This window comes from Quercus robur, chromosome 5 (assembly GCF_932294415.1).
Source record: "Quercus robur chromosome 5, dhQueRobu3.1, whole genome shotgun sequence".
Classification (NCBI taxonomy): domain Eukaryota; kingdom Viridiplantae; phylum Streptophyta; class Magnoliopsida; order Fagales; family Fagaceae; genus Quercus; species Quercus robur.
Genome location: NC_065538.1, coordinates 71996816 through 72018155, shown reverse-complemented (window position 1 = coordinate 72018155; position 21340 = coordinate 71996816). Strand labels below are relative to the sequence as shown.

The following is a 21340-nucleotide window of genomic DNA, read 5'->3' as shown; positions in this document are numbered from 1 at the left end:
GAACCATGGTCCCACACGGAGCACTTTATCATAATCATTAGTACTACTGAATCTAATCAAGAAAAAACCTCTACCTAAATTTACACAATCCATCTTCTCCACCGGTTTCCATAAGGTATTGATTTTGAAAGTGAGATAGTGAAAACCAACTGACCTACCCTACACTTTCACAATCAAAGCCTTGGTCCATGGTGCTTTGATGCGTAACTTAGTTTCCTTGGTGAGTCTTACCTCAGCCATACCTTCTGTCAAAGGCTCCAGTTCAGCATCTGACTCATATTCTTCCTCCCCTCCTCTGTCAAACTTGAAAGCTTTCTCATAAGCTCTAGGGATATCTCCCACGAGACAATCCTTGTAGCTGACTAGGCTCCTAGGCTGCAAGAAGCTTCTTGCACCATTACTTTCCTTAAATTTTTTGACACTGCGATGCAACTCATCTTCTTCTTCGCTTAAGCGTTGAAGCAGTGTCGTGTACTCTATTTCCATCAAACAGACTTTGCTACAGTATTCTTCGAAAACTCCAGACTTTTTCTTCTTGTAAAAAAAAAGGGTTTTCACATTAGGATCATGGTAATGATAAAAATAAATTAATTCTTTTTCAATCAGATGTCAGAATAATCAGTACAATGAATTGTCAAAATAACCAAAATGCCCTTTGTGGGCAAAATTTTAACCGAGTTGATTGGTGGTCAAATAAACTCAAAGTTTCATCCAACTACCAAATTTCATCTTTTTACTTCAGAGTCAAGACAAGTAACATATTGAAAAAAAAAAAAAAAAAAAATTCAAACTCTTAGACAGTTATGAGAACAAGTGTCCAAAAGCTTGGTTATAGTTTAATCTTAATTAAACTATAATCAAACTACTACAGATTAGTACAAATAAGGAGTCATTGGAAAGATTTTATGACAAACTTCAATTTGGAATGCCCAAAGCACAAAGAATACCACTGAAAAAAGAAGAAGCAAAAATTCGACTTTAAGCTTGGTTATAAAATGTCAAAAGCTTTTAAATCACACCTCATTTGAACCAAACAGAGGTCGAAAAGGCCTAAAAGCAAGGTTGCAATGATAGGAAAAATAATGTGAAACTCATAAAAATTAGGTTTCGGTACCCTCTTTGAGATTTGATTTCTTATCGCTCACACAAAATTGGTCCGGAAAGTAGGTACCTTCTTGAAGTAGAGAATTTTTTTTTTTTTTTGAGAAATCCCTCCTGCTGGGATAATATTATTTACAAGGAAAGTTTTTGGTTACAAAAATCAAAATATTTGGTGGAACATCCTCTATCCAAATAAGTAAAGGAAAAGACATTCTAACCTTCCTAGCTAAAGCATGAGCAACACTATTGCCCTGCCGCCTTATATGAGAGATAGAATAGGTTTGAAACAAACTACCTATAGAGATAAAGTCTTTCACTAAGTGCCCAACAAAAGCATTTGAGCTGTCCCCATCCCTTAAACTTCTCACCACCACCTAGGCATCACCTTCAAACCAAGCATTCTTGAAGCCCAGTTTACTAGCAAAGATGGCAGCTCTCCTAGCAGCCAGCATCTCGAGCACTTCCACCGACACTGGCATCACTATTTTCTCAGACAAAAAAGCCATCACCTCCCCACGTTTGTTCCTAACAATCCCCACCCCTGCCTCGTGAGAATCTCCAAAGACTGCACCATCAAAGTTTACCTTTACTGAGTTGGGAGGAGGAGGCTGCCAATGGTTCGGACTGGCATGGCTTTGACCAACTATCCTCGGCTTCTTCTGCTGAAACTCAGCCAAGAGTGTCAAGGCAGATTTATAAATTTTGTGGACCGGGGTACTAGCCTCCTTGCACCGAAGCTTATTTCTACGCTGCCATAACGCCCAGGCAACCATTGCAAATTTATCAAGCTCTCTGGTCTCATCCTGGAAGTAGAGGTGATTATCTACATCCTGGAAAAAATGACATCTCAAGACTACATTCGAATTGTTAGGTATCTGCTATGCAAAATTAGGGAAAACGAACAAATAAATTATTGGACACTGCACCAAATGACTCTAATTTAGATCCTTTAGAAATTATGTAGCATGAGCTTTCAAACGATTGCAAGAATGAAAAAAAAGTGTTCAACTTGAGGCACAAGACTAGACCTGGACTAACATACGCCTAGCGTTGTTAGTTTATTCCCCATTTAACTTATACAATAGAACACCCCCCCCCCCCCCCCCCCCCTCTCAACTTTCAAGGCAAAATCCTTGTAAAATACCCTCCTAAACAGTAAGAAAACTCTCAGAAAACTTTCCTCCAATCCATCTTTAAACTTTAAGGGTATAATTCTCATCCTTTCTCTTTGATTCTTACATTCTTATGCTCATGTTGCTCGACTAAGATGCATTTTTGTATGAGTTGTATTATGTTGATTTATCAATGGGAATTGCTATGCATGCTTTAGAGTAGATTGTTTACTTTTAATTCTATGAATAATGTGCTTCAATTTATATGTTCATGCAGAGTGAATTGTGGATACATGCTTGTTGGTTTCTAGCTTGTTTACCCGTGTTATTTCGGCTCAAATTTTGAATTTACTTTGAAATGGGTATTGCCATGCATGTTAGATGAGAATTTCAATGTGATCTATGAACATAATGATCTAATCCACATGTCCATGCATCATGATTCGCACGTTTTAGTATAACTGATTGTTACCTTTCTTATGTTTTAGTTGGGTTCCTTATTTAACAACGCCCTAAATTTCGTGCTTGAATTTGTTGATTATGAATGAAGATTTTTCCATACTGTTGTCCATTTGGTGAAGTTATACATGCTTGGTGATTCTTATATGAATATATATGTATGTATGTATGTAGGTATGTATTTGTGTGTGTGTGTATGCATGAGGTTGACTATAAATGTGTTGATTCTCATTCTATAAATTCACATGTTTTAGTATGTTATTATTGTCCTTATGAATCTTGCTCCATTATGTGATTTTATAATTTGATGAACATGATTATAGATTTCTTGTACTAATTGTATACTCTCATGGCAATTACGTTGAAAAATATAAAGTACCACATATTTGTAAATATGGTGACAAATATATTATAGATAAATATTATTATTAAATGACAAATATTTATCACATTTGGACAAATCAATAATTGAGGCAAAGATAATTATAGGTTCAAAATTAGAACGAAGGTCCATATTCCAAGAATAATACCTTTACCATCTGAATCAAAACGGCCATTCATCTTGAAGAGATGACAATTTCTTGTAAAAGTTTGCTTTGCAATGATATTAAACAAGAGTCCAGATCAAACACTTAAATATGTTGGGCTATACTTGTCAAAACCAGTTTTCAACTATGGTCAGCTCTATGTACATAGATATATGTAGTCTTTTCCTGAATGACATCTCCTGAACTACTAAAAATCTAAAAGTGTTGATAGAGCACAAAAGATGGAGAATCACAAGGGTACACAAAAACTTTTGTTTACAAAGAAGTTTATAACAATCTTTTAAAATAAATTTCTTTCGGTTATAATATTTTCATTTATTCTCAATTAAACAGTATTTTCTATATTAACCAAAAAAAAAAAAAAAATTTAACAATCTTCCTAAGTAATTAATTATATTAGTTTTGAATTGTTATTAACTAAAATCAATTACCTATTGAAGCATTATCAAATTGCATAGGGTATAATGGTATACCTATCATCTCAAGATAAGTTGAAAGAACTATGGTTCTATCTTCTATGCCGAGAGAAACACTTCCTTATGTTTTATATTTCTAATGCCCCAGTTACATCCTTTTTTGTTTTTGTTTTTATAATTTTACAGGTTCAACTAGATAAATGTCAACATCTATGTTTTTATTTATTTAGATCTTTATTTAGTCATTGCACTATTCTTTTACTAGCAAAGTGTAGATAGAACACCAAGGCTAACATAAACAAAGGAAAAACAAAGGTTTCCAAAGAAGAGATCCTCGACACAAATGTTAAAACCCAGAAATTACAACAATAATGGCTTCTTGAAGACATAATAATCATTGCCTTTTTAGATCTATAATTTAATACAAAATTATAGGTAAATATTTAGTGGGAGACTAACAATTACAGTATGTTTGTTTTTATCATCCCATTTAATTAGGATAATATTTCTCATATTGTATAAATATCAAATGTTTTCTAAAAAATCTTATCTTGTTTCATAATTTCAAATTGTATGAGAGTAGATTTAATCTTCTTCTATATATATTGTTAGATTTGTCTAGTATCTTGTTGTTGATCCGAGTTTTGCAATTTTTACTTTTTTTTGTTGTTGTTGTTGTTGTTGTTGATGATGATGTAAATTTGTAAATATTATTCTTTAAATTATAGACAACCACAGTTTTTACATAAATTTTATATAAAAAAAAAAAAGTATCAAATGGTCGAATTTCATTGCGAACAGAAGTTGCATATATATATATATATATATATATATTTTTTTTTTTTGAGAAAGAAGACAAAATTGCATAAAATTAGGAAATGCTAGTTAAATCAGCTTGAAGAAAAGAAATAAATTGCGAAGGAATATCTTTTATCCACATAGGAAAGTTCTGAACATTAATAGCAAACCTAATGAGATTGTGAGCAATTTTATTAACATGAGAATAACTTAATTGATTAAACGAAATAGAAACTGAACGAAGTAAACCCTTGGGGGACAGATACTCAACACCACTCTGTAAAGACTGAATCAAGACCTGTGAGTCACCCTCTAGAACAACAGAGATTATATCTAATTCAGAAGCAAACTAAATAGTTCTCTTGGTGGCCAATGTATCCACTTCCAAAGGACTCTATGCCTGTGAGACTTGTTGCAAAAGGGAGGCAAACGCCAAGCCTTGAGAATTCCGAATCACCACACCAGCCCGGACTTGTTCACGTCGGGAAAGATAGCCCCGTCAAAATTAATCTTGACCCGTCAAAATTAATCTTGGCCAAATCCGCAGGTGGAGGCTTCCATTTGACCTGAGGTTGATGGGAATCGGTTGAACTTCATGAAACTCCTGTAATCGGTCTTTCGAAACCTGAAGTAATTGGTGAGTACTACAACATGGCTGATGGAGTCTAATATGGTTCTGTTGGGTCCAGATAGACCATACCAGCATAGCAAACAGGTCTGCTCTTTCCTACTTCTGAAAAATCATCGTTACCAACTCCTTGAAAGTTCCAAACTGAGATGATGCTCTAAAAGACCATAGCAAAGCATCCGACCACACTTCATCGAGCTCTGGACAAGACCATAGAGAGTGAATCTGATCCTCTGAAGCAGACCGACATCTGTCTGGCACACTGGGTCATTGATCACAGTCCGTCGCAACAGGTTAGCTTTTGTAGACATGGAATTGCGACAGGTCTGCCACAAAAAATTATTGACTTTATCAGGGACATGTAAGGACCAGATTCCCTTCCATAGTTCTTTGTCATGATTCTGCTCAGGTTCATGAGTTCTCAGTTCAGAATCAGACTTCAAAAATCAATAACCCGACTTACACGTGTAATGGGCATCTTGAGAAAAAGGCCAATAGAGAGTACCTTCGGCTTCCATTCTTGCAAGTGGTTTCCGCTTAATTATCTTAGCTTCTTTGGGAGCAAAATTCCGTCAAGCAGCTCGTGATTCTAGCGTCTTGGCTCAGTATCAATTCTCTTCAACTGTCAACTCTTCCAGCGAATCCACTATAGGAGAAGAGACCATCGGTGGATATTTTATTGGTAGCCAATGGTGTTGCCAACCTTCACGGATCTTCCATTCCCAATGCACCAGCAAACACCTCTCTGAATTACATCCGGACCTTTCAAAATACTAGTCCATGCATAAGATTCAGACCGTGAATTTTTTGCTTCCATTGTAGAACAATTAGGGAAGAATCTTGCCTTGAAACTCTATAGAAAAGGGAATTTTGATTATGCAGCAACCTCTATGTTTGTTTAGCCAACAAGGAATCATTAAATAAAGCCAAGTCTCTAAAGCCATACCCCCTCTGACTTAGTCATCTCATCCCACTTCAACTAGTGGATCTTTCTTCGATCAACATGGAAATGGAATAATTTATGAACATACATACATACATATATATATATATATATATATATATGTTCTTTCACTAAACCAGTCACCAAATAAATAAATAAATAATCCTACTAGGTTCTTTCACATTTGCGACAATTGCAAGCCCATGCCATTGAGATTGCCATTAAACACAGAAATCAAATGTCCAACTCTTAAACCAACTTTACTTGCAAAATCTTCTCTGCAATAGTAAGCTATTGAAGGCATGGCCTCAAATCCAACTGATCTTTTTCAAGCAATAGCCTCTCCATCATGTGCATTTTTTGAAGGAACTTCATTGGTAGTCCGCTTGTAATTACCAAACCACTTTGACTGCACGTAACCATTTCTTCTCCATGGTGGTACATGAAAGTCCATGCCTATCATGGACTCTAATAGCCCTTCACATCAGCTTCACAATCTTCTTTAGCTCTTCCGCTTTACCCACAAATATCCTTGGGAAAACATTGAGCAATGAGGCATATCGATCAGTAGGATTTGCAATTTTAATAAAGTAACTTTTTGATTTGTCAAATTCAAAATTTTTATAACATTGACCACATTACATGAAGATGAACGGCTGAGATCATTCCTGCCCATATATAAAACCAGCAACTAGGGGCTTTAAGTGTCGACATAATCGTATCATTTCTCTTCTCTAACAGTTATCACAGCCGCTCTCTCTCGTTTTTCATTAGCTCTTTTGTTCTAACTTATCTAACTCTGAACTCCATTCAATCTTTTTCCTTTGTTCATATGTGATATTGATATATTGGAAAGTGGCTACATGTACCAAGAGAAGGGTGAGAAACTTCGATTTGTACCCTTGTTCTTGAATTGGCCAAAGTGGCTGTAGCAAAATCAAGCTTCTTTGAGATATTAACTGGCCGGTTGTTGTGAAATCTCTTTGATTTCTCTCTGTCATCTAATCTGCTTACCGAACTTCTCACATTCTTTTTTTTTCTTAAAACCAAAATAAATAAATAAAATTGTGGAGTTGAAAGAGAAGGGAGAGAAGAAGAAAATAGCATAGGATTTAACCATTTTGAGAGACCCTTCTCCAAGATCAATCATTAGAGAGTCACCTTTCCGGCAAGCTTGCGTCTATCGGTGCCTATGTACATTCTAAAATCTTCTTCAGCTTTTCAAACTATTCCAAGTGTTTTTCTTCTTTTCATATTTATTTTTCTCGATTTAGATTATATTTTTCTTCATTTTTTTAATTAAATCTCAGCTCAGTTCTTTTTAATTTTTCAAGAGTATGTTTGTTATGATGCTTCATATTTAATTATAGAAAGTGATTCTAAGACATGTATTGATTTCATCTTATCTATTAGGGACACTATTCCTTGGCTGCTAAATCATTTTTTAGAGGCTGTTGGCATGATCCTCTCTGGATTTAGAGTGCCTTTGGAATTAGCTTTTAGCCATTTTTAGTTTTTATGTACAAAATTTTAAAATATAACTTTTTTTCCCTATATTTTCTCATTTTTTTCAAAATTTTCAAGATACAAGTATACTTTTAGCAAAAAACTAGATAAAAAGTTAGATAAACTGTTCCCAAATTGACACTCAATTTCTTTAAGTTGGGTTAACATGGCTGCTTATGAATTAGCTAAATGGTCTAGGAAAGACCGTACATGAAATGGCTAAATGGTCTAGAAATTAAGATTGATTTAGTTCTTTTGGTCCATGTTATTGGCCTTCCGGTGTGTATAGTCATGTTAAAAGGGAGACATAGATTTGGGGGTAAGTGTACATTTTCATGGTAAAAGTGTACATTCAGTACAATTTTTTTTAGATATATACCAATGGCTTATATGAAACACAATCACATAGTTACTCCTATTATCATAGGAAAGGAAAAAGTAAATAAGCCTTTCGTGTACATCTGAAAAATTAATGTGGTATATATGAGAAGCAGAAAAACAAAGAAAAAAAAGTAGAAATAAATTGACAAAAAAAAAAAAAAAAAGGTAGTGACACTTTATTGTAAAAAAAAAAAAAAAAAAAAAGTAGATTACAAAGTTAGTCCTATCATTTACACCATATTTTAGTCTGTTCTTTAACCTTTTAATTATGTCAATTTGGTCCTAAACTTTTTCAATGCTGTAACAATTTAGTCTTTACTATTATTCCTTGAATGGAAAAAACTGATATCTCACACAAAACAATAAAAATTATTTTTCATGCTATATCAATTGCCAATTGTAACACTAGGTCAAATTAAAAAATAAAAAATAAAAAAACCTAAATTATAACTGAGACACTTGAGATCCCATCAACCAAAGGATGTTAAAGCTACCAGAACAAACATGGTTGTCCCTCTTCAACTATCCCATCAACTCCAAGCTTCCTTACACAGGCCAATTTGGGTGACCAACTTCAAGAATTTTGCATTTGATGGTCATTTTGGACCAATAGGATGTTAAAATTAAGGCGTAAATGCACTTTTAATTCCTACATTTTGATTTTTTCCCATTTTAGTCACTACATTTTATTTTTACTACTTTTAGTCTCTAAACCAATTAACGCCCTTCATTTAAGTTCTTGAAGTACTATTCCGTTACCAAACTAACAGAAAAACTGATGGATCAATAAAATAATAATTTTTTTTACACGTTGGTCAATAAAATAACAGGAGGAAATCAGACTCACCAAGCAATAAAATAATAAACTCACACGAAGCACTTAAAGGAATCAAGCACACCCATGTGATTACCTCTCTTGTGCGCAGGTAAAGAAATCAAGCACGCTGCAGTTGACATGTGGCTTTCCCGCCCCACACGTGTATAAAATTGCATGTACTATGCTCCCTCCTCATAAGTAAGTCCAAGCCTAGACCATACGTATCTTAACCTTTAATGATGGATGGTGCTACTGGTGTTGGTGGTATTACTGCAAGAGGCAGCATCAGATGAGGCAATGAAATTGGCTCCACTTTCTCTTTCTCTCATCGATACTATGTCATCTTCCCTAGAAGCCATTTCACTAGCTGCTGCCTTTGCTTCCTCTCTGTGAGCGCCTGTGCATGTTAATTGCTGACCTACCTTCCTTGTGAGACCTAAAGCTTCTAGTTGCTTCAAAGCCTCCTTATCATATAAACGACCGGCCACTATCACATTGAGAATGTAAGACCCAATTGGGCTTGAAACGGCACCAAAATTGTACAAAGTGGAATAGTACTTGAGGCCAAAAATCTCAGATATGATAGCAAATATTAAAGGCAATTGTGCACCAAAGCAGAACCCAATAATCACTGAAGCAAAGTGTTAACGGTCATTTTCGCGACAAATTTTATAGTTCGACGGAATGACTAAGCCCAATTGCTTAGCTGGTCCGACTAATGTATTTTGTCAATGTATCTTGCTCTGTTGCGTGGCCCAAGCCCATGCGAATGGTTGGAGAATTGAGTAGGAATGGTTTTGGTGGGTATGAGTTAGTTCCCATTGGATCTTTTACATAGGCTCAGCCTGTATGTGCCACGAAATGGGCTAGGGACACTGGGGGTATCTAGGGCCCATGAAGGAGGTCCAATGTCAGAAATTTCCACCCCAGATTTGACTCCATGCTTTGTGTGACTGTGCCCCTGATTTTCAGCCCAGCTCCATTTTCCCACACCAAGGCAGCTAACTCTAAGAAAAAGGCTGAGCAGCCTAGCCCACTCAGCCACCCAAATGTAGTCTTCCAAGGCCTACAAAGACCAGAGACAGCAGCTATAAAGAGGAAACAACTTTGTTTTCCAAAATCATGCAAAAAGCAACCAAATCTTTCCCTAAGCATAAAACATAACACACCAAGTCATAAAGATAGCATCTGAAAGGTCTAAGGCCTTCCTCCCACCTAAGAGCTGGTCACAAGCATCCCCTAAAGCTTGGTATAAATATGCATCACCTGCCCACAAGAAAAGGAAGGTTTTCCACACAAAAAAAAACCCAAAAACTTTGACACAAAAGCCCAGTCAGCTACCTAGTGTATGGACGATTTTGAAAGGCTGGGGGTGAAAATATTGAGACAGAGGAACTCTCCCTCTCTTGCTCGAGACCTCCTTCAATTTCTTCCTCTGTGTGACTACGGGTTGAAATTTCTGACTCATGAATATATAGTTTCTGCACTTTCTTGTGTTTTCATTTTTGTGTTGGTTTCTCTTTCCATTAAGCACCATTAGCCTTTGTATACCCCACATTGTGAATTTTGGGCTTGGCTCTCCAAATAACTAACGAATTTAACGAACCCAAGGGGAGTTTTGGGCTCATCTCTACAATCTTGGCCCTTGTCGCAAAAAAAAAAAAAACGTCCCCGACACAAAGTAAATAGAGTATGGGGCTAGAAAGGTGATTAATGTAGGATTATATCTCCTTAAAGAGAATTTTATGTGGCCCACATTTGAGTGAAGATGAAACTCATGTCTTAAGTTTCTTATTTCATGTCTTAAGTTTCCTATTTGTGAAAGTTACATGTTAGATGTAACATCCTTTAGTAACTCTCAAATGGTGTAACCCATTTGATTAATAAACACCACGAAGTTACAACTTTTAAGCTCCTTGATGGAAGGAGAGTTATGGAAATCTTCATTTAAAAGGGCCATAATCTAGCCTATGTATATAGCTTGTCTCCATCAAAAGAATATATGTGAGGTAAAGGTCATAGACTAGAAGACACATTTTATATATACACTATCGTATAGTGAGTCTTCTTTTTCTCTAAACACTTAAACAACTATAGCTGAAAATATGTTTATGTTTGTTTTGTTTCCGTTGCAAACTCTAAATTTTTATCTTACAATTAAGAGATGGTCAACACAGGAGAAAAGAAGGACAAATGAAAGCAAGAGGGTACGAGGGAATTTGTATTTGACTAAGAAGATTTCAGTAGCAAAGCCAGACATAGCTCATCCTAGATAATTCCAAATGCTCACGAGTGATACAAAGGTTTTGATGCTGTGAGCTGGATAGCCTAGTGACTTACCAATCTGACCTAAGTTGTCAATGGCTGTTAAAGTCCCACCAACACCACAAGTTGAGGCTACAAACAAAATTAACATGTCGATGCTGAATAATGCTTGTAAAATTGTGTAGTCTTCACCTCTATCTGGGGGCTTGAATATGTTGCTGAAGCAAGAATCTGGCTTTCTTTCACTTGCTTGTGCTTCAATTGGGGGCAGTACAGGTTCCTCCAATATTTGTGGATTTTCAGCTACTACTTTCACTTGTATAGGATCATTTATGGGGTGCTCCTTTCTCCTCCAACGTTTGGATTCTTCTTTCAAAACTATTACAAGTGGGAGAAATAGTAAAATAACAACAACACAAGCACTTCCAATATATTCAATTCTATTAAACCTGAGACTGTTTTGTATGATAATCAAAATCATGAGAAACCCGGCAAGGCCAAGTGAAATATAGAGGAAGTTGTTGAAAACTTTGAGTTCGTTGGATTGTCGAGCTGTCTTTATAATCCAAACCGTTCGAAGAAAGACAATGGAAACAGTAGTTGCCGGTAGCCAAGCAATTAGTAAAATCAGAGCCTTTGAGTTATCCACATAGATAGCATAGTAGAGGTGTCAGAATAGCACCACTTATACCAACAAAACTCTTCAGAAGGCCTATGACACTGCCACGGTTTTCGGGAAAGTTCATAACGGAAGTGACTAAAGCTCTAGTATTTGCAAATGCTTGTGAGTTTGCACCGATGCATATATATAAACACATTTGCCATAGCTTGGGTTTGGAAACACGGCCAGTGACACTAAGCCATATCATGAGGTAGCCAAACAAGTTCATGATTGCCCCAATCAAGAGGACCATCCATGGGGGTGTGATCTCATTGATAAGCCAAGATAGGACTCTAACGTTGCTACCCAAGTCTTTGAAGAAGCTGACCAAGTTGAGCGATGTCTGGTCATAGCCTAGGGTTGATTTTATGTCGTTGGAATATACGCTAAGTATGTACGTTGAACTTGAGACAGACATGATTAACAACGATGCAAAGGCCATGAACCATCTAGCAAGGAGCACATGCAAGCCAAAGCTCTTCATGGCTCTCCAACCTTCATCCCCACCATTTTCATTTATCTTAAAGGTCAAGATACGCACGCTCTAAGCTTGGACTTACTTATGGGGAGGGAGCATAGTACGTACATGCAATTTTATACATGTGTGGGTCGGGAAAGCCACGTGTCAACTGCAGTGTGCTTGATTTCTTTACCTGCGCGCCAGAGAGGTAATCACATGGGTGTGCTTGATTCCTTTAAGTGCTTCACGTGAGATTATTATTTTATGAGAAAACGTTCTGTCTGGAGCTAGCAGAAAAGAGGTTATTTATGCCACCAATCAAGAGCTGCCACGTCATATATTCAATGAGGCCTTAGTACGCTCTATTGCACACGATTGTAGCTCAAATAAAACCCAAATCATCAAACACGGAAGCCCTTACCCGAAGAAACAGCACCAGCACCAACGCCTCCTCTTCTCTGACCAACGGAGCTCCTCCCCGCCGCTAGAGCCGTCGCGGCGTTGTTCTGAGCTGGCGCCCATGCAATATTTTCAGATGTCAGATTTTTTTATTTTTGTGGGTTGTAGCTAACAACGTCCTTCCTCGCCCAAACACAGAACCAAAAAATAAAAGAACACAAGCACAAATTTAAGAAAAGACAGACAATAATTTTCTTTCATAAGCAAAATGACATATTTACAAAAAAAGACGCTGGACATCAAATTAAAAGTAAAAACCCCCCAAAAAAATCCAAAAAGAAAAAATAAAAAACAGAATTTGGAAATGATTGGATTTTAATAATTCTTATGATCTAAGAACAAGCACAAGGGTTATCAACGACAAGCGTGGCAACATCCTCATCTCCACTCTTGAAAACCAAGTAACCAATTGCGAGACCAAGCACAATAGCCACGAACAGGGCGGCTCCGGTGAACCTCGCGGCGGACCACTTGAATCCGGTAGTCTTTCCATCGCCTTGCTGTAGTAAAGGGTCCTCGATATGGGGTTTAAGAGGATTTGAGGCTTTGGCAGTGGAGATGAGCTTGAGTAAAAGGCGAAGATGAGGAAACAACCGAGAAGGGAAAGGGAGTAACTGATCCAGGAACTGGTTGTTCAACCATCGAACTGGATCGTCACTTGGTTGTCCACGCAGTATTTGGGTGCGTGGGCGCCGGCTCAAAACGACGCCGCAGCGGCTCTAGCAGTGGGGAGGAGCTCCATTGGTCAGAGGAGAGGAGGCGTTGGTGCTAGTGCTGTTTCTCCAGGTAAGGGCTTCCATGTTTGATGATTTTGGTTTTATTTGAGCTACAATCTTGTGTGATAGAGCGTACTGAGGCCTCATTGGATATACTACGTGGCAGCTCTTGATTAGTGGCGTAAATAATCCCTTTTCTGTCAGCTCCGGATAGAACGTTTTCTCTTATTTTATTGCTTGGTAAGTTTGATTTTTTTTTTTCATTATTTTATTGACCAACATGTAAAAAAAATTATTATTTTATTGATTCGTCAATTTTTCCGTTAGTTTGATAACGGAATAGTGCTTCAAGGACTTAAATGAAGGGCATTAATTGGTTTAGGGACTAAAACTGGTAAAAATAAAATGTAGAGACTAAAATGGAAAAAAGTCAGAATGTAGGAACTAAAATTGCATTTATGCCTAAAATTAACCAGTCAACTTGATAACTTTCGCAAATTCCTTGACAAAGCAGAAACTGTGAGCCCCAAGACCAAATTAACCCAGATGGATCAGCTACCAATCCATGGAAACTTTGCACAATGCAGCATTTGGAAGAAGTTAAATGCTTGTTGAGAGTGATTCCCATATGGCCTGCATCCATCACATACTATGTTGCTATTGTCCAACAACATACTTTTGTAGTCTTCCATGCCATTCAATCCAATAGACAACTTGGAAAAAGCAATTTCTAGATCCTAGCTACATCCTACATTGTATTCTTGATGAGCTTGAGCATATGGACACCCATCTATGACAGAATAGTTGTTCCATTTCTTCGAAGGATCCCAGGAAAAGAAGGTGGCATCACAATCCTTCAGAGGATGGGCATTGACGTATTTCTCTCCGTAATCACCATGATTGTATCTGCCTTGGTGGATGAGCATTGAAGGACAGAAGGACCACAGCCCTAATCAAGCCAATATTATTTAATGGAATTCCTTTGTTTGCGATTCTCATTTTTTTGGTTTAAAAATGCCTCTATACTTCTATGTTTAAGTAGAGACAAAACTGAAAAACAATCTAGTAAAAATACAACTTTAACTTCTACTAAGACATTGCCTAAAAAATAGAGTCACTCTCTTGTTGATTTTCAAATTGCTTTATTCACTTATAAATTATATTCTCAAAATAAAAATTATATATAAAATAAAAACACAGTTTTTTTTTTTGGGCTATAAAATAGGACCACTAAACCCAATGTTTTCACTTATTTTTCCCCTTATCAAGACTTAAATATTTCTCTCTCTCGTCGGTTTCAGTTAGCTCAACTGGTAAAGTTTTTGATGGTTGTATAAGAGATTTGAGATTCAATCCCCGCCTACACCAAAAACTGATTGGTGTCTTGGTCTGATGATAAAGAGCTATCATCAATATTGGATGCCATAGGTTGAAACTCTCTAAAAAAAAAAAAGTTTCTCTCTCTCTCTCTCTCTCTCTCTCTCTCTCTCTCTCTCTCTCTCTCTCTCTCTCTCTCTCTCTCTCTCTCATGCGTAATATTAATTAGAAAATGTGTAAATCTCAAATTGGAATGAATGAAAAATTATGACAGTATAAGAAAAAAAAAAACTTCATCGTCCGCTGTTTTTTTTTTTTTTTTACTACTATTTAAGAGACTTCATTTGTTTGGGACACCCTCAATTTAGATGCCCAAAATAATCTCAAATTCATTTGTTTCTAAGGCTTAAATCTTAAGGTTAGACATATAAAATTAGTAATTTAAAAACTCCTAATTTTTAGCTAAATTAAAAATAAATAAATAAAATAGTTTTTATCTCTCACCTCCACATTTCTCTCCCACATTAGTTGTCAAGTACTAATACAACTTCTTCTTTTTTATTTTTTTTATCACTAAACTTTTTTTTCCACTTCCACATTTCTCTCTCACATTAGTAGTCAAGTACTAATACAACTTCTTCTTAAAATAAAACTGCTATGAGTAAAATATGTAAACCCAAAAAATAAAAATAAAAAGCTTCATCCCATGCGTGAAGCGTGTATGATGAGTCTAGTTTTTTTTTTTAATTTTTTTTATCTAATGTAACAATACGGTTAGTAGCTAATGTGGTATGGAAAATAAATTTTATTATTCCCTTTGACATGTTAGTTTTTTATATTCAAGGGATAATGATAGATACTAAATTGATACTGCACTGAAAGTGTTAGAAACTAAATTGACACAATTAAAAGTTTAAGTACTAAATTGAAATATAATATAAAAGATAGGGACCAACTTTTTAATTTACCTCCAAAAACCAAAAACAAAAGCAAGAAGCTGTGTACTAGGAAAAAAGAAAAAAAAAAGTAAAGGAAAAATTTGTTAACAAAAATTAATTAGTTTTTGTTCTTATCCAAAATAATGAAGTTCATAAGAACAATTAAATTGTTATCTATCTAAAAAATAGAAAGTTTATAGACACCGAATTCGAGAAAAAAAAATTTACCCCTTATTGATGTGACAAATTGTTAGTGGAAAAGAAAAAAGTGATGTTGGTGGTGAGTCAAAAAAAAAAAAACCAATAAAAAATGTTGTGGAATTTTTTGTTTATGTTGTAGCATTCCTCTCTAAAACAAACCAATAAGTTTTTTTTTTTTTTTTTTTTTTTTTTTATTTGTCAAGATATAATTTTATAATGTAATCAAATTATATATTATATAGATTCATTTTTTAGCCCAAAACATAGTTATTAAACTAGGATTGGATGTTGAACTAATGTATTTGAACTAATATTTGAGCTTATAAATTTTTGGAGATTTTAAATTATATGTTTATAAACGTAACCATAAAAATAACAATAAACATAAACATAACCATAAAAAAAGACACAAACACATATATATTAGAAATGGTATCAAAATATTTTATTCCCCTAGACACACCAAAATGACATTCAGTACAAAATTCACTCCCTTCATTATTTATTAGGGGTAGCATATATCATTTGCCCTTAATGATATGGAAAATAATCATTTCTATTTAATTAAAATTGATCAATTTCATGGTCTATATTAGATATCACAAATTTAATGTTTTATTATGGAATATAATCATTTCTATATATATATATATATATATATATATAAAAGTCAGGTTTACAAAAGAAAAGTTTCGACATCCTAGCCTTCTATAAAGGCCAAGGCATCTTTCTCCTACAAACCCATGATACAAAAGAAGTCTACTAGAATAGCCATGGTCTTAGTTAAGATACAAGTAGAATCTCTAGTATCGGGTAAGAGTTCTCATCGTCCACTTCTCAACAATGTCCCTATTAAAAGGTCGTATTAGACTATAGATTATTATAATCTTTATGAAGTCATGCAGTTTTTTATTGGTGACTCATCATCTCATTAGCCAAAAATACCACGTTTTATAAGACTAGATTAGCTTGCAAACCATTTATAAAAATAAATGCTAGATTACTTTTAATTCCACTTATGCACATTTATAAACCAAGTTAATACTTTAATTTTTATTAACAAAGAAACCACTACATGTGAGTCATTATGTGTTTATTTATATATAAGGGTACAAAACAATATGATTGTAAAAATTAAAACTAAAACATAATATAAACATAAGTATAAACATTAATAAAATAATAATAAAAAGAAATCTAACCATAAATATTGCATATTCACTATGCCATTAACATTAAATCTCTTTCATACAATGCATACGCTTTAGTTCAAGTTAATTGATAGCCTAAATTTAATTCAATACATCTTCAAATTGATCAATTTCATGGTCTATATTAGATATCACAAATTTAATGTTGTATTATGGAATATAATCATTTATATATATATATATATATATATAAAAGTCAGGTTTACAAGAGAAAAGTTTCGACATCCTAGCCTTCTATAAAAGCCAAGGCATCTTTCTCCTACAAACCCATGATACAAAAGAAGTCTACTAGAATAGCTCTAAGTTAAGATACAAGTAGAATCTCTAGTATCGGGTAAGATTTCTCGTGGACTACTTCTCAACAATGTCCCTATTAAAAGGTCGTATTAGACTATAGATGATTATAATCTTTTTGAAGTCATGCAGTTTTTTACCGGTGACTCATCATCTCATTAGCCAAAAATGACACGTTTTATAAGACTAGATTAGTTTGCAAACCTTTTATAAAAATAAATGCTAGATTACTTTTAATTCAACTTATGCACATTTATAAACCAAGTTAATACTTTAATTTTTATTAACAAAGAAACCACTACATGTGAGTCATTATGTGTTTATTTATATATAAGGATACAAAACAATATGATTGTAAAAATTAAAACTAAAACATAATATAAACATAAGTATAAACATTAATAAAATAATAATAAAAAGAAATCTAACCATAAATATTGCATATTCACTATGCCATTAACATTAAATCTCTCTCATACAATGCATACGCTTTAGTTCAAGTTAATTGATAGCCTAAATTTAATTCAATACATCTTCAAATTGATCAATTTCATGGTCTATATTAGATATCACAAATTTAATGTTGTATTATGGAATATAATCATTTATATATATATATATATATATATATAAAAGTCAGGTTTACAAGAGAAAAGTTTCGACATCCTAGCCTTCTATAAAAGCCAAGGCATCTTTCTCCTACAAACCCATGATACAAAAGAAGTCTACTAGAATAGCTCTAAGTTAAGATACAAGTAGAATCTCTACTATCGGGTAAGATTTCTCGTCGACTACTTCTCAACAATGTCCCTATTAAAAGATCGTATTAGACTATAGATGACTATAATCTTTTTGAAGTCATGCAGTTTTTTACCGGTGACTCATCATCTCATTAGCCAAAAATGACACGTTTTATAAGACTAGATTAGTTTGCAAACCTTTTATAAAAATAAATGCTAGATTACTTTTAATTCAACTTATGCACATTTATAAACCAAGTTAATACTTTAATTTTTATTAACAAAGAAACCACTACATGTGAGTCATTATGTGTTTATTTATATATAAGGGTACAAAACAATATGATTGTAAAAATTAAAACTAAAACATAATATAAACATAAGTATAAACATTAATAAAATAATAATAAAAAGAAATCTAACCATAGACATTGCATATTCACTATGCCATGAACATTAAATCTCTCTCATACAATGCATACGCTTTAGTTCAAATTAATTGATAGCCTAAATTTAATTCAATACATCTTCAACCCTTTTTTGGTATTCCCAAATACCATATTTGTTTATTTTACTTATAGCATATATAAATGTAATGTTGCTATGGTCTTGAATCTCTTGATAGGGATGGCCCCAATCACAAATGATAATAATATTACAGCTATTGGCTTTGGGCAATTACATGTTTTCCACATATTCTCTAATGTATGTAATACCGGTAAAACTTTGTTGCTTTTGATATAAAAGGGTATGTGTTGTTGTCTATACTTGCCACTTTTGAATTCAAGGTTCCCATTCCCTCCCCATTGTCAACATTATAAGTACTTACTTTCACAATAAAATAATTGATAAAGTCTTCTAAAGAAAAAAGTGTTAAAGCATCCTCTTGTACTTGGTAGAGCCTAAAGGTTGAATCTTTGAGCAATGACAAGCGTCTTCCACAAAAAAAGTGACTGATTACCGATTCAATTCATACATTTGAAACTATTACTTTACCTTATTAACATTTTCAAGTACTTTTCCAGCATTTGAAAGTAGCAAATTATCAAACACAAATTTTCTTTGTCTAATATAACTTAAAAATTGCAAAATGAATGATGAAATTTATATATCTATACCTTTTTCATAACCTATCATTTCTCAAATATCAAGCTTCACTAGGTTAACCCATAACATTTACTCAACTATATGTCAGTAATTGTATATATTCATCATAACATTACCTAAAATTCTCTTCTGCATATTATTGGCTATGGTTTTGTTGGAGTGTTTATGAAGTTCCTTTAAGAATCTCCTTACAGGTGGTTCCATGTTCTCTTACTTGAAGTGTCATATTTCTCTTTTTATTTTTTTTTGGGGGTGGTTGGGGGGGGGGGGGGGCGCTCATGTCTCCAAATATTACTTTTGACTTTTGAGTATTGCACCATCTTCTACTCACATTCTTGCATACATTTTTTTAGCATTAGCATTAGGAGCATGTGCTAAATGCAAAATATTTGGCATTTAGCCCACCAAACACTAAAAATTCTCTCACATGAGTGTTTTAAGTGAACAATACCATTGCAAATTTGGAATGTTACTGACACAAATGCTAAAAAAATTCAATTTTTATTCTCTTTCTCTCTCTTGTCATTATTTTATTATACTTATTCTCTCTCCTACATTCCTGCCTCTCTCTTTCTCTCAAGTTGCTGATCTTCACCAACAGTGATCTCTGCCCATGGCCGATTTTGCCAAGCGCTGAACTCCGCCTCTCGCTAGTCAATCTTGCCAAGTCACTTGTCTCTGCCTTCGTCGAACTCCACCCGTCGCTAAGCGCCGAATCCCCCTCTTGGTTTGGTTGTTTATGTTTGATTTTGGGGATTGGATATGGTCTGAGAAGTGGGATTGTAGTTATGTAGGTTTGGTGTTTTAAGCTGGTGTTGATTGGTGGTGGTTTTGGGCAATGGTGTTGGGTTTGCAAATTATTGGTGGGTTCCGATCTAGTGGTGAGTTATGGTTTCTCTCCTCTCGCACTTTTTATTTGAATTGGTGGTGGTGGTTTGGTGTTTCAATCTAGTGCTTTGATGGGCTTATGTTTGTTACTTGTGCTTGGGTTGATTTTGTGGGTGTTTTGCATTTGGATTTTTTTTTTTTATTTTTTTTTTTTGCATCACGGTGGATGAACGATGGTTATGGGTGGTGGTCACAGTGGATTTGTGCTGTGGTTGTGAAGGCTATGGTGAATGAGTTCAGAGTAGCGAGAAGAGGTAGGCTTTGGGATTATAGAAATTAAATGATTTTTTTTTGGGTTGTTTTTATTATTTTAATTTGTTGTAATGTTAAAATAGCACATTTGATGTAGGGTGTATTTTAAAGTGATGTGTTAAAATTGATAAAATAAGTACCCAGCTAATTATGGGGTGAAACAAAGCAAAAAGAAAGAAAGAACAAGAGTACAGAAGCCATTTTTAACTAGCATAGTTTCTATTCCATTGTGTAAGGCTGAATCGCCTTACACCTAATTATTGTCATGTAGTTAGGCTATTTTTGTATGAGAGTGTAACTGGCAGCTTTTATTATTGGCATATAAGCTTAATTTGAAACTTAATTATTAAAGATTTCTTGTTTTTCCTCTTTGAAGATGATTATGAAATTATTAGGATGTTTGCAATCTCATGTCGTGTCCTTGGACTCCTTGCATAAATTTCAACTATAAATTTGCCCCAGAAATTTTCATGAATAGAATGGTTTCTCCCGTAAATTTGGTTTTAAATTGGATGTATAATGTAGCTAAGAGCCTTATGGGTTAAAGAACCTGGGAAAAAAAAGAAAGAAAGATATATTAGTATATATATTGTCATTCATATACCAACTCTCCATTTAATTGTTTTTTCCTATAAAAAAAAAATGTTTCCCTAGTTTTTTTTTTAATTGCACTTATGATGGTTTCTCACACAAAAATCTGTATTTTTTTTAATGATTTGCTCTAACTTCTTGAGTTGGTTTGTGTGGGTTGATGGGTTGGGTTTGATTGGATTTATATTTGAGTTGGTGTTGGGTTGGGTTCATGTTGGTAATTTTTCAACTCATCTAATCGAATTGGACCCATTATATATAATTTTTTTTCATCAACCTTACTCTAATTATTTAGTTGGATTTTCTTGGTATTTTATGAATTAATTTTGATGAATTTATAAATTTACAAAATATTATATATATATATATATAACCGAAGCCTCTGAAACTCTCACAATTTTCCACATCAGCACAATATTTAAATAAAATTATCATTTATTTACAAAAATTATTCTTGTTTAGTTCAAACTTAACAAAGAGTGAAACTTTATCTCTCTAACAAGTCCAACTTAAACTCAAATTCTCTCTCTC

General features: G+C 34.3%; 1 non-coding gene and 1 pseudogene across 1 annotated transcript; one reads left to right on the top strand and one right to left on the bottom strand.

The window, feature by feature from the left end:
- Positions 1 to 1475: 1475 nt before the first annotated feature.
- On the bottom strand, positions 1476 to 12119 carry LOC126728667 (uncharacterized; annotated as a pseudogene).
- On the top strand, positions 6929 to 7035 carry LOC126732035 (small nucleolar RNA snoR109). Its single transcript, XR_007659221.1, has one exon. It is a non-coding gene; the product is annotated as a small nucleolar RNA snoR109 (small nucleolar RNA).
- Positions 12120 to 21340: the final 9221 nt, after the last annotated feature.